The sequence below is a fragment of the Coregonus clupeaformis genome, unplaced genomic scaffold (genome assembly GCF_020615455.1).
Source record: "Coregonus clupeaformis isolate EN_2021a unplaced genomic scaffold, ASM2061545v1 scaf1956, whole genome shotgun sequence".
Classification (NCBI taxonomy): Eukaryota; Metazoa; Chordata; class Actinopteri; order Salmoniformes; family Salmonidae; genus Coregonus; species Coregonus clupeaformis.
This window is the reverse complement of record NW_025535410.1, coordinates 79,976-95,000: the sequence shown is the minus strand read 5'-3', so window position 1 is coordinate 95,000 and position 15,025 is coordinate 79,976. Positions and strand designations below refer to the sequence as shown.

At 43.5% G+C, this 15,025-nt stretch overlaps 3 non-coding genes across 3 annotated transcripts; all 3 read right to left on the bottom strand.

Moving 5' to 3' along the window:
* Positions 1–713: 713 nt before the first annotated feature.
* Positions 714–832, bottom strand: LOC121564863. Its single transcript, XR_006000300.1, has one exon. It is a non-coding gene; the product is annotated as a 5S ribosomal RNA (ribosomal RNA).
* Positions 833–2,027: 1,195 nt separating this feature from the next.
* Positions 2,028–2,146, bottom strand: LOC121564865. Its single transcript, XR_006000302.2, has one exon. It is a non-coding gene; the product is annotated as a 5S ribosomal RNA (ribosomal RNA).
* Positions 2,147–3,314: 1,168 nt separating this feature from the next.
* On the bottom strand, positions 3,315–3,433 carry LOC121564864. Its single transcript, XR_006000301.1, has one exon. It is a non-coding gene; the product is annotated as a 5S ribosomal RNA (ribosomal RNA).
* Positions 3,434–15,025: the final 11,592 nt, after the last annotated feature.

The window sequence follows — 15,025 nt, the reverse complement described above, 5'->3', positions numbered from 1 at the left end:
GCGGTGCGCGCGTATGTCTACACTTTGTGTAGCCGTTAGCGATGATGCTAATGATAACCTTCTTCTGGTAGGGAAGGAATGGCTTTCCCCAAAACCTTTGCAAGTAAATGTTAACTACAAAGTAGCCTATGCCTGCCTGGCAGAATTATACCGTGATCATTTGCATCACTCCAGTGGCCATTTGTTCTACAGCAACACCGCTTAACCAAACAAAGGTCTCTTCCTGGTGCACGCTTGCATTTAAGGGTAACTACACCCCAAAATCTAAATGTCTTACATTTTTCCCAGACCTCACAAATGGTCACCTGATAGGGTTTAAACATTGTTGTGGACACAGAACATCCAATTGTGCTGTTTTGCTATTAAAAAGGTGTACTTTTGAGAGCGAAAACCTGCCAAAACAGGGACAAACGGTCAACGGGGAAATCTAAACGGAGAAAAGGGAACTTGGGAATTAACGGAATCAGGCAAAAAATTGAAGGGATTTTATAGTGCCCTAATGGACTACAGACATTGACTGTCTCCTAGACTAAAAACAAAGGCTGCATGTACTGCCTATATTTTGAGGGAAAAGCACTGTCCATTATTTGATTTGATCAGGGCAGGGCAGGGCAGGGCAGCACAAACTGCATTTAGTCCAATAACAATCCATGATATTATTAGGGTGATAAATAAAAGGCAGTTGCTCCATGACACGCTCTACTGGGACAAAAAGCTTACAGCACCTGGTATTCCCAGGCGGTCTCCCATCCAAGTACTAACCAGGCCCAACCCTGCTTAGCTTCCGAGATCGGACGAGATCGGGAGTATTCAGGCTGGTATGGCCGTAAGCGAGGGAACAGCTCTTGGTACACTATATAAAGTCAATGTGTCACTCACTCTGAAAGGGACACAGAAACGTATCCACTTTGTGACACAAACTGAAGAAGCTCAACCCCTTGCTTACATTTCCAATATATATATATATATATATATATATATATATATATATATATATATATATATATATATATTTTGAGTCTTGTTGGGGGGGGCATATCCTATGTTGATTTATGACAAGTTCATTGACTAGGGCCCTATAAAATAGGCGTTGCGGACCGAATCACGGAATCCAGACATTAAACCGAAATTCAACAATATTCAAACATTTATTGAACTTAGTAAGAAATCAACTAAATCTATTCAACTTGTTAGAAAAGCATTCATTTGCCCAAGTCAATCATAAGACATGAACAAAATGCATCAGTGATTCGTATTTCCATGAATTTTCTGAAACGGCACAGGAATGCCCCTGTCTGTGTGCATGTGTGCGGTGCGCGCGTATTGCTACACTTTGTGTAGCCGTTAGCGATGATGCTAATGATAACCTTCTTATGGTAGGGAAGGAATGGCTTTCCCCAAAACCTTCACAAGTAAATGTTAACTACAAAGTAGCCTATGCCTGCCTGGCAGAATTATACCGTGATCATTTGCATCACTCCAGTGGCCATTTGTTCTACAGCAACACTGCTTAACCAAACAAAGGTCTCTTCCTGGTGCACGCTTGCATTTAAGGGTAACTACACCCCAAAATCTAAACCTCTTACATTTTTCCCAGACCTCACAAATGGTCACCTGATAGGGTTTAAACATTGTTGTGGACATAGAACATCCAATTGTGCTGTTTTGCTATTAAAAAGGTGTACTTTTGAGAGCGAAAACCTGCCAAAACAGGGACAAACGGTCAACAGGGAAATCTAAACGGAGAAAAGGGAACTTGGGAATTAACGGAATCAGGCAAAACATTGAAGGGATTTTATAGTGCCCTAATGGACTACAGACATTGACTGTCTCCTAGACTAAAAACAAAGGCTGCATGTACTGCCTATATTTTGAGGGAAACGCACTGTCCATTATTTGATTTGATCAGGGCAGGGCAGGGCAGCACACAAACTGCATTTAGTCCAATAACAATCCATGATATTATTAGGGTGATAAATAAAAGGCAGTTGCTCCATGACACAAGAGCACGCTCTACTGGGACAAAAAGCTTACAGCACCTGGTATTCCCAGGCAGTCTTCCATCCAAGTACAAACCAGGCCTGACCCTGCTTAGCTTCCGAGATCAGACGAGATCGGGCGTATTCAGGCTGGTATGGCCGTAAGCGAGGGAACAACTCTTGGTACACTATATAAAGTCAATGTGTCACTCACTATGAAAGGGACACAGAAACGTATCCACTTTGTGACACAAACTGAAGAAGCTCAACCCTTGCTTACATTTCCAATATATATATATATATATATTTGAGTCTTGTGGGGGGGGGTGGGGGGAAGAGGTCATATCCTATGTTGATTTATGACAAGTTCATTGACTAGGGCCCTATAAAATAGGCGTTGCGGACCGAATCACGGAATCCAGACATTACACCGAAATTCAACAATATTCAAACATTTATTGAACTTAGTAAGAAATCAACTAAATCTATTCAACTTGTTAGAAAACGCATTCATTTGCCCAAGTCAATCATAAGACATGAACAAAATGGATCAGTGATTCGTATTTCCATGAACTTTCTGGCACGGCACAGGAATGCCCCTGTCTGTGTGCATGTGTGCGGTGCGCGCGTATGTCTACACTTTGTGTAGCCGTTAGCGATGATGCTAATGATAACCTTCTTCTGGTAGGGAAGGAATGGCTTTCCCCAAAACCTTCGCAAGTAAATGTTAACTACAAAGTAGCCTATGCCTGCCTGGCAGAATTATACCGTGATCATTTGCATCACTCCAGTGGCCATTTGTTCTACAGCAACACCGCTTAACCAAACAAAGGTCTCTTCCTGGTGCACGCTTGCATTTAAGGGTAACTACACCCCAAAATCTAAACCTCTTACATTTTTCCCAGACCTCACAAATGGTCACCTGATAGGGTTTAAACATTGTTGTGGACATAGAACATCCAATTGTGCTGTTTTGCTATTAAAAAGGTGTACTTTTGAGAGCGAAAACCTGCCAAAACAGGGACAAACGGTCAACAGGGAAATCTAAACGGAGAAAAGGGAACTTGGGAATTAACGGAATCAGGCAAAACATTGAAGGGATTTTATAGTGCCCTAATGGACTACAGACATTGACTGTCTCCTAGACTAAAAACAAAGGCTGCATGTACTGCCTATATTTTGAGGGAAACGCACTGTCCATTATTTGATTTGATCAGGGCAGGGCAGGGCAGCACACAAACTGCATTTAGTCCAATAACAATCCATGATATTATTAGGGTGATAAATAAAAGGCAGTTGCTCCATGACACAAGAGCACACTCTACTGGGACAAAAAGCTTACAGCACCTGGTATTCCCAGGCGGTCTCCCATCCAAGTACTAACCAGGCCCTACCCTGCTTAGCTTCCGAGATCGGATGAGATCGGGCGTATTCAGGCTGGTATGGCCGTACGCGAGGAAGCAACTCTTGGTACACTATATAAAGTCAATGTGTCACTCACTCTGAAAGGGACACAGAAACGTATCCACTTTGTGACACAAACTGAAGAAGCTCAACCCTTGCTTACATTTCCAATATATATATATATATATATTTGAGTCTTGTGGGGGGAAGAGGGCATATCCTATGTTGATTTATGAAAAGTTCATTGACTAGGGCCCTATAAAATAGGCGTTGCGGACCGAATCACGGAATCCAGACATTAAACCGAAATTCAACAATATTCAAACATTTATTGAACTTAGTAAGAAATCAACTAAATCTATTCAACTTGTTAGAAAACGCATTCATGGGGGAATTGGAGGGACGCCATGTGCGACTGACGTGTTTTCCGTTTGCTCCCGTGGTATTTTTAAAGTTTATGTGAATTTTGCAGCAAAACCGTATTTATTTTCATATATTATTTTGGTGATCCCTTCCCGTAAAAACCAAGACTACTTTACTTCCAAATATCAGCATGTCGACGAAACATAAGGCCAAAAACATGACTTTGAGAAAACCCGGCCTACAAGACACACTCTCATCACCGCCCTCCCCTGAGCCTGACGACCCGGGGACTGATACTCTACCCGGAGGGGCGGCAGCCTGGCGGCGCTGAAGTGAACATTCTCGAGGCCATCAAACTACTACGCTCTGAGATAGTTGAAATGAAAACGGAGGTGGTTGCTACGATTGAGGCCCGAATAAAGGAGGTTTCTGATACTTTAAAAGCAGATCTAACCATCCTGCGGAACGAGACGGTGCCGGCAATCGCATCACTCAAAACAACAATGGAGTCGCACACTACAACGATTGCAGCACTGGAGACCTTCGCTACAAATGTCTCCGACTTAACTACATCCCTGGAGGCTGACGTGAAACGCCTAGCTGCGGACTTGAAAAAGGTGAAGGAGAGCTGTGTAAGTTTGGAGGGATTCTCTCGCCGCAATAACCTGAGACTGGTATCAGTCCCAGAGTCAGCGGAAATGCCTCGCGCCACGGATTTCGTTTCTGGGCTGCTGAAGGATGTTCTAGCCTTGGATGAAAAGCCCCTGATTGATCGTGCCCACCGGTCGCTGCGCCCAAAGCCCCGGGATGGGGAGAGGCCCCGTGACATAATTCTTCGAGTGCACTTTTTCCATGAGAAGATGGAGATTCTCCGACGAGCCCGCAATACCACTCTGAGCTTTCAAGGACAGAGCTTCTCCATCTACCAGGACTACTCCCCCCACTGTTTCCAGGCAGCGCGCAGCTTTCGGACAGGCCAAACGACTACTTCGGGACCATCCAGGTGTGAAGTATGGACTGCGATTCCCGGCCCGTTTATGGCTATCTCATGATGGTAAAGACTACACATTTGAATCTCCGGATGAGGCTCTCTCTCACATTCAACGTCACATCAAGAAGTCTTGAACTTGCTCATAGTTCAGCATTGCTAGCGAACTGTGGATAGTAAGTAACCCACCTGTGGTACAACTATGTTTAGCTACAACATGCTAATTTTTGTATAGTTGGGGGGTTGGCGTACCCATTCAGGCTTATTTGATGTGATCTAATGTTTTGATCATCTAGTGTGCTTGCCTTACAAGCATTCAGTCATTTTAATCTCATTGTATTGCGGTTTTACTATACTCTTGTGTTTTCTAGGCTGTCTTGCTCACCTATTCAGTTTGTTTACATAGTGTCTCAGTGACTCAAAATATTCTTGGTTATTTGCTTACTGCATCCGTTTGCATTGACCCAGTAAACAGTAAATGCTTCCCGAGGCGACACGTTTTTTGGGGTCTTCACTTAAATTTTAAGGCTCAGAGCGTCATTTATGCCCAGCAAGCGTTAAACGTTGCGCACACGTAGTTTTTTTGGTCTTGGTTGTAAGTTGTCTCAGCATTCAACTAGACAACTATTATAATAATAATAATTATTATCTTTTTGATTGTCTTACTACGATTTCCTTACTTCAAATTAGGTTTTCGGCTGAGAGCCGTTACACATTCTATTTATTTTCTTTATTTTCTCTCTCAAATGCCTGTTATAAGACTGGGAATATAATTATAATTATATACATCTACAAGTGGTGCTTTTGTAATTTCGTCTGCACAAGGGATTCACCTTAATTTCTTTTATTTAAAAAATGATTATCTCTTTTTGCTGTTTGATCCACTAACAAAACACGACTTTAAAGAGCGGGACTGTGGGTTTAGGTTTAAGACCGCACTCTCACAGACATACTGTGCGAAGAGAACATGCTCTATTTAGGCTTGTACCTCGTTTGGGGAGGTACTGTCTGGGATGGGGGGAGGGGGTGGGGGGAGGGGTTGAATTGTTCAGTTCTAATGTTGTCATTCTGTCTTTTTGGTTTTTTTCGGTACTTTTTCTCAACATCTACCACCGTACATTATTACTCTGAGACAAGTTATTCTGGGGTTTCTGGGCGCTCATTGCTTTTCCATTCTATGCTCTAATGACGGGGTTGTATAACGGGAATGCCCAGAGGGGCCGAAACAATGCGATCAAATACATTTCGTGGAACACCAAAGGGGTTAATAACCCAGTGAAACGTAAGAGGGTGTTGACACACTTAAAGGGTTTGAATGCAAATGTTGCATTTCTACAAGAGACTCACTTGAGGACTGGTGAGCACTTTAGGATGCGTAGGGACTGGGTTGGTCAAGTGTTCCACTCTAACTTTCATAGTAAATCAAGAGGGGCTGCCATTTTGGTTGATAAAGTCACTCCCTTTGTAGCTTCTGAGGTTATCGCTGATCCTAAGGGACGATACGTCATAGTAACCGGTAAACTGTTTTCTACCCCTCTTGTTTTGGCTAGTGTTTATGCTCCCAATTGGGATGACACAAGTTTCATTTCTTCCTTTTTGTCTGCTATACCCAATTTAGATTCTCATTTATTGATTTTAGGGGGGGATTTCAACTGCAAAATGTCCCCAGTTCTTGACAAGTCCTCACGAACAACTACAGGCCCATCTAAATGTGCCCTACTTATTCAAGCCTTTCTTCAGAAATATGCCATGTTTGAGGCCTGGCGTTTCCTACATCCTACAGATAGACAGTATTCCTTTTATTCTCATGTTCATCAAACATACTCCCGGATTGATTACTTCTTTTTGGACAAAAAACTTTTGCCTAACCTTCGGCAGTGTACTTACAAGAGTATTGTTATTTCGGACCATTCACCATTAGTGCTTGAACTAGAGTTTCCCCAGCGACCTCCTATGTGTTATCAATGGCGTCTTAACCCCATTTTACTCTCAGATAAGGAGTTTGTCAATTTCATTTCTTCTGAAATCACCTTATTCCTAGAAACTAATTCAACACCAGGTATGTCCTGCTCTACCATATGGGAGTCTCTCAAAGCATACCTACGTGGCCAAATTATTTCTTATACAGCCAACCAAAACAGAGTTCGCTCTCAGCGACTTCGGGACCTGAGCGAATCCATAGCCACATTGGATGAGAAGTATGCCACGGTTCCTTCCTCTGATCTGCATAAAGAGCGCCAACTACTCCAATCTGAATTTGATGAGCTTTCTACCAGGCAAGCTGAACAGCTACTCTTGCGAGCTCGGTACAGAGTGTATGAACAAGGCGACAAGGCCAGTAAACTCCTTGCACATCAGATCCGTAAATCTGAGGCCTCACGTTTAATCCCACAAATAAGGACCCCGTCTGGTGCCACCACAGTTATACATAAAGAGATCAATGATCAATTCAAACAATTTTATTCTGCGCTATACACCTCTGAATCCCCTCAAGACCCTTTGCTGATTGATTCCTTCTTTAATGGCCTGAATATGCCTTCAATTGATACAGACACCCATGACTATCTAGAAGAAGAATTTACACCTGAGGAGATTGCAACAGCAGTGTCCGCAATGAAAAGAGGTAAATCACCGGGTCCGGATGGTTTTCCAACCGAATTTTACAGGACGTTTTCTGGTCTGCTTTGCCCGTTCTTGTCTCGACTATTTGCAGAGTGCCTTAATACCTCAAAGCTACCGCCTAGTCTTTATCAAGCTTCAATTTCATTACTATTAAAGAAAAACAAAGACCCTCTGGAATGTGGATCCTTTCGCCCAATCTCGCTTTTAAACTGTGATTACAAAATCCTAGCCAAGCTTTTAGCCATCCGTATGGAAGGCTCGCTGCATCAAGTAATACACTCTGACCAGACTGGCTTTGTGAGAAATAGGCATTTATTTTTCAATATTAGGCGCCTTATGAATATACTGTACTCCCCTGCGTCGGAGGACCCAGAAGTGGTGGTCTCACTTGATGCAGAAAAAGCGTTTGACCGCGTTGAGTGGGATTACCTAACAGCCACCCTTTATAGATTTGGCTTTGGCCCCAAATTCATTGCGTGGATAAAGATTCTTTATTTTTCCCCCATGGCTTCGGTACGGACTAACAACTTGTCCTCTGACTATTTTCCCTTGCACCGCGGATCCAGACAGGGCTGTCCACTCTCCCCCTTGTTGTTTGCTTTGGCAATCGAACCTCTCGCCATTGCATTACGCTCTAATGATGCCATTCAAGGAATAATCCGGACGGGCTCAGAGCAGAAAGTCTCGCTATATGCGGATGACCTCCTTTTGTTTATCTCTAACCCTGATACCTCATTGCCACGCGCCTTATCTGTTCTTAAAAGGTTTGGATCAATCTCAGGGTACAAGCTGAATCTAGGCAAGAGTGAGCTTTTTCCTGTAAACAAGGCTGCTTTAAAGTGCTCTTTTACAAGCTCTCAGTTTAGGATTGTCCGGGATCAATTCACCTACTTGGGAGTTAAAGTGACAAGGAAATATTCAAATCTGTTTCAGGAAAACTTGGTTGCTCTAGCAGACAGTTTGAAACAATCTTTTGCTTTTTGGAATGCGCTACCTCTTTCTCTTATCGGAAGGATTAATGTCATTAAAATGAGTGTGTTGCCCAAATTTCTATATTTATTTCAATGTCTACCCATTTTTATTCCAAAATCTTTTTTTTATTTCACTGGATCAAACATTCATGCATTTTATTTGGGATGGCAAGGTACCACGGATTGGTAGAAAACATTTACAGAAGCCTAAGTCATTGGGGGGTTTAGCTCTACCAAATTTTCAGACATACTATTGGGCTGCAAATTTCAGAGCCCTTCTGTACTGGCTGCAGACTGATCCTACTGGCCCTAGACCAATCTGGGTCCAGATGGAGTCTGAATCGTGTAAACCTGCTGCACTTTCTTCTGTGTTGTGCTCGTCTCTCCCAGTGTCCCTAGGCAAAAGGTGTGTCAACCCAATTGTAAAGCAGTCTCTTAAAATTTGGAATCAGTTCCGCTTAGCCTTTGGCCTCCGAGGCTTTTCTCTATCAGGCCCAATCAATCAGAACATTTTATTTCCTCCATCTTTGAATGATGGGGCTTTTGACATCTGGCACTCACTAGGCCTCTCCTCACTAGCCCAATTATTCTTTGATGATACATTTGCCTCTTTTGCTCAGCTACAGGAAAGGTTCAACCTCCCCCAATCCCACTTTTTCCGCTATCTCCAGACTAGGAACTTTGTCAGAGCTAACACACCTGAATTTCCCCATAGGCCTGTGAATACAGCTATAGAGAGCATCCTGGAGCTGAACAAGCTTCCTAGGGGCGCAATTTCAGATGTATATACAATCATTCATGACTTACAGAACCCTTCTTTGGTGCCTTTAAAGACTCGATGGGAAAAGGATTTGGGGGAGGAACTTGGGGAAGACACCTGGGAATCTGTGCTGCGCAGGGTGCATTCGTCCTCTTTTAGCACTAGACACAGCCTCATTCAATTCAAGGTGGTTCACCGTATCCACTGGTCTGGGGCCAGACTTGGAAGAATATTCTCTGATTTTGATCCTACCTGTGTCAGATGTAAAATTGAACCGGCCACACTGTTGCATATGTTCTGGGGCTGTCATAAACTGTCAGGTTTCTGGGAATTAATATTTAAATGTTTCTCTGATATATATAACACTGTTATAGATCCCTCTCCCCTTACAGCCCTTTTTGGAGTACTGCCCATAAGCACCCCCCTGTCAAGAATCCAGTCGGACACTGTTGCTTATACAACTCTTTTAGCTAGACGGCTAATACTACAGAACTGGAAGATGGCAGCTCCCCCATCTTATAAATATTGGGTGAGAGACGTGTTGTGCTCTCTGAAACTAGAAAAAATTAAATTCAATTCACGTGGGAACCCCAAACTGTTTAATGAGGCTTGGGCTCCATTCCGGTCTTACTTTAAACAGTCCATCCTCGGATAGCATTCCTATTAAAACCAAAATAAGTCTGTATTTGACCCCCCTGTGACTTAGGGGTTGGATGAGCATTTCTCTGTGTTTTTTTCTGGGGTGGGGGTGGGGGCATTAAGGTTGATGTGCTTATTGATTGTGACCTGCGGATGCCTTGTTCATCTCGCCCGGGCAGAGACTAAGGTGTGAGCTTGTTTTTCCCAGTTATTTTTATTTTTTAATTCTGTTCACACCTACATAAAATTATCAATATTCATTTTTTATTTTAAAGCATTGTAACTTTTTATTTTTTGGTCCAGTGGATGATTGGTCTGTGGCCTTGACTGTCTGTGAGTGGTTGCATTTCTCCACCCCATCCCTTAACTGTTTACAGGAACAATGGTGAGGTGTTTGCTCTGTCCCTATACTATAGATTGCCCTTTAACCTTTTGTAGCCTTCTGCCTGGTGTGTTTAACTTGTCTAAAGTATGGTATCTTTAAAGTTATTATTATTATTATTTTTTTTTATTTTTTTTTATTTTTTTTATTTTATATATGTATTATTTGTACTTTTGTCTAGTTGAGTATATTATTTATATTGCTTTGTCTTGTCTGTGTGTGTGTAAAACTTAATAAACAGAGTTCTCAAAAAAAAAAAGAAAACGCATTCATTTGCCCAAGTCAATCATAAGACATGAACAAAATGCATCAGTGATTCGTATTTCCATGAACTTTCTGAAACGGCACAGGAATGCCCCTGTCTGTGTGCATGTGTGCGGTGCGCGCGTATGTCTACACTTTGTGTAGCCGTTAGCGATGATGCTAATGATAACCTTCTTCTGGTAGGGAAGGAATGGCTTTCCCCAAAACCTTCGCAAGTAAATGTTAACTACAAAGTAGCCTATGCCTGCCTGGCAGAATTATACCGTGATCATTTGCATCACTCCAGTGGCCATTTGTTCTACAGCAACACCGCTTAACCAAACAAAGGTCTCTTCCTGGTGCACGCTTGCATTTAAGGGTAACTACACCCCAAAATCTAAATGTCTTACATTTTTTCCCAGACCTCACAAATGGTCACAAATGGCTTTGTAGAGCAGTCTGTGCTGTGCTGTGGTCGGGAGAGGTTGTGTTTTCTCTAGCAGGAGGTAAGCTTGAGGTAAGCTTGGCTTCTTATATGGTGTTGAGTAAAGCTTAAACCATGCATTTGATCGTAGGTAGGTAGTTGTAGTTAGGTATTGTAGGTAGTTTATTTAGGTAGTTATTGTAGGTTTCCGTAGGTAATTATTGTAGGTAAGTATTGTTTACGGCGGAGCCCGGAGAAAACACGAGGCTAGCTAGCTAGCGGGTAGCTACTGGTAACGTTTAGCAACGGTGGAGAGTTGTTTCCAATGTTAATGTGCTAGCTAGCCAACGTTTAATTTTTGCTGCGTTATGAAAGGAACTAGACACGGACACGAATTATCTGTTTAGTGTGTTAACACACTATTGGTAGTTTGTTGTAACCAAGTATTGGTGCTAAACTGTGTGTTATTGGATGCTAGCATGCTAGTTAGCCAAAGCGTCATAGTTAGGCATCGTGGGCTGTTGTGGGTAGTTACTGTAGGTTAGCATTGTTTTTCGGCGGTGCCGGGTCTAGCACGAAGCTAGCTAGCTAGCCGTTCTTCAAACAAAGTCAACACAGTGGCCATTGCTAGCTAGCCAACACGACCAGCTAACTGTACTGTAGTAGCTAAATACAATATACTTATGCTAGCTAGCCAACCTTTAATTATTGCTGCGTTATGAAAGGAACTAGACACGGACGCGAATGATCTGTTTAGTGTGTTAACACACTATTGGTAGTCTGTTGTAACCAAGTATTGGTGCTAAACTGTGTGTTATTGGATGATAGCATGCTAGTTAGCTATGGTGTCATAGTTAGGCATCGTGGGCTGTTGTGGGTAGTTAATGTAGGTTGGCATTGTCTTCGGTGTAGCACGTTACTGCTATCTTCAACTTAATGGTGCCCACTTTATCTGGGATGGAGTCTCCTCTCCATCTCTCCAGATTTGACATCACACTGGCTAGAGGAACCTGGTGTACCCGCCACCCGCCAGTAGCTGTCATTTGATTTGAACTGTCTAATCAGAGACTTCAACACATTAGTTCCCACAATGAGTTCATCAACCTGCCCATCAACAATAAGCACTGGGACTACATAACAGAAGCCATAAAGTTGAATTTTTAAGTCACACATGCCCACTGGGCTAGTTTGTTCCCACCACAACCCACCAGGATGATGTCTGAAGGAGCTAGAAAGTTCCCCTCTACCACTCCTGCCTCCCTCAACCGAGGTACAATATCTGCGCGCAGAGTAGTAGCCATGGACCCACTATCTAACATCCCCTTCAGCTCAACTTTATCCTGTACTAGCACAGTGGTGTAAAACAAACTGTCATTCTGATTGTGTTCTGAAAAATGACTGTGTTGTTCTTGGGTACTGACTCACAAAAGTAAGAATAAACAGATTGGATATCATCATCAGTGGAGAAAAAATAAGAATGCCCCACATTGCCCTCATTTAGCAGACGCTCTTATCCAGAGCGACTTACAGTTAGTGAATACGTTATTAATTTTTTTCATACCCCTCGTGGGAATCGAACCCACAACCCTGGCGTTGCAAACACCATGCTCTACTGTTAGGCCTACTGCTGCTAGGTAGCTCTCTCTCTGCTCTCCCCCTCCCCTCTGTCTGTCCTTGATTGCAGGAGTGAAGTCTGGTGTGCGGGAGTCAGGGTTCCAGCTGCAGCTCATTCACCATAATCACCTCAGCCTTTAAGACCCGGTCAAACTTTCCACTCATCGTCAGATCATAGTCAAGACAACCATGTTAGTCTCGCTGCCGACTCAACCTGTCTGTTTTCGCTCTTGTGTTTTTTTGGACTGTTTATTTACTTTTTCTCCTGTGCCACAGATATTTGGAACCTGACTCCTGCCTCCGCTTCACTCCTGCCACCACCATCCTGCTCTCCACTATCGGGCCTCTCCTTTGGACTCACCACGGACACTAGGACATTACGGTACCACACCTGCCCTGACCTGGATCTGTACCCTCCCTGTAACCTGGACTTGCTCTTCCCCATTTATTGGAAACCTGGACTATTGAACATTATAATAAACCTGTTAAAACTTCTCTGGCTTGGTGTACTTGTCTGCATTTGGGTTCTATCAAGTTAAATCATAACATCTACGAACTGAGCCGGCCATTCCCTCCACTACCCTAGGCGACGCTGGTCCAATTGTGCGCCGCCCCATGGGTCTCCCGGTCGCGGTCGGCTACGACAGAGCCTGGATTCGAACCAGGATCTCTAGTGGCACAGCTAGCACTGCGATGTAGTGCCTTAGACCACTGCGCCACTCACAGACTGAGTATTGCTGACCAGAGCCTTCTCTAACAAAGTCAAAACTTTCTTTAACGTCCCACCCTCAGATACAGATGGTACCTGGTCTGGTTCACGGCCACATTGAGAAAAAGATGACACATTAGGTCTTTTCACAGGACCCACTCCCTCCTGAGGGCAGTCAAAAACAGCAGCAACCTGCTGTGAAAGTTGTGTTCTACATGCTTTACGTTCCCTTAACAGTTCATCCAACCGATCCTGTACCTCACTGGCTGTCCAGTCACGAATGGGTTTGCTCTTGAACACTTGGGCCAACTCTTTATCAGGACAGTTGCGTACAAACATGACTGCCAACTCTGAGCACTGATTGGGTAAGGTCCTGCCCTCACTCACAAGGTACTGTTCGGCTGCCTCTGCAGCTTTGTTAAGCCTAATCCAGAAATCTATTGGACCCTCATTAGCATATGGTTTGATTGAATAGAAATCAGCTAATGGCATACCTGAGCAGACAGTATCCCCAAAGTGTTGCTTGAAAACACTGAACACCGCCTTAACATCTGTGACAACAAGGTTGTTACGCTTCCAGACTTTGGTCACATCCCGTGCTCTCCCCATGAGCCTAGACATCACCTCCCCAACATTCCCAGACCCAGTGTAACCCCTCTTCTCTAGGTAGACTTCCATTAACTCCTCCCACTCCAGGACAGAGTACTTATCTGAGCCATCACCCCTAAAAAGAGGTGGAGCACTAACATCTGACTTCACAACCAGATTCAGCTTGGACGCATCAATAAAGGTTGACCCACACTGCTCAGGCAGGGGAAACTGCTGGGGTTGGTGAGGGGGACGGGCAGGAGAAAGACTTGAAACCCCAGGCTGCAGTAAACTCGCTCTGATAGATTCTCCTATCTCTGAACCAATCTGCTTAATAAGGTCACTAAGCTGACTCGGAGGCGTCCCATTATCACCGAGTACTGTGGATGATGGTACATCAAAAGACAGAGGTGGGATACCCTGGTCAGGTGGAACAAACATGTAGCATATTCATTAGATACAGGTATTCGTGCCTCCCATTGCTTGCAAACTCAGGACTAGCAAACGCTCTACTCCCAGGAGCTGACTGTACAATTGGTGTAAATGGAAGGACACCCCTCCCTCTACCCACACTAAAATCCACAGCATAACACGTCTTATGGATTTGAGAATCTTCCATGGCTCAACAGAGCACTAAAATACAATGTAATTTAGTGCATTCAAATACCAAAAAAATTAATGCAATAAACAAATTCATCCAAAACATACAAATAAGCACGAATACCTGTATCTAATGAATATGCTACATTCACTTTCACTGTTTACAGTATATATTCACTTACAGTAAGCCATCAACAAATTCACATGCGCAGGTCGTGCACCTCATCCACATGCACAGCTCCGGCGGTCGGCTTGAGCTGACCAGTCGGCAGGTCACGTAATTAGGACACTGCCACAACTGGAATTCTGATGGTTGGATAATTTTTATTCGACCTGCACACGAAGAGACAACACACAATATGTTAGCTCTTGGTGCAGCCACAGCTCTCGGGCACCTTGCTAGTTGAAGGTCAGGCAAAAATGAACAGGTGCTGCATGCACACATTCAGTGCCTAACAACACACTATACAATACAAGTAAAATGATATACAACATAATTCTGACAAAATAAATGACATACCTGTACACGAAGAGACAACACACAATAGCTTAGCCCTTGGTGCAGCCACAGCTCTCGGGCACCTGCGTGAGCACATAGAAACTCACTCAAACACTGACCCAAATACTCCCGAGTTACAATAGGTACCCTAATTAGCGAGCTCGGTGAAAGTTGTTAACATACATCGTTATATTGTCCACATTGTAACAAAACCTGTAGTTGCGTAACAGCACTTTGTGT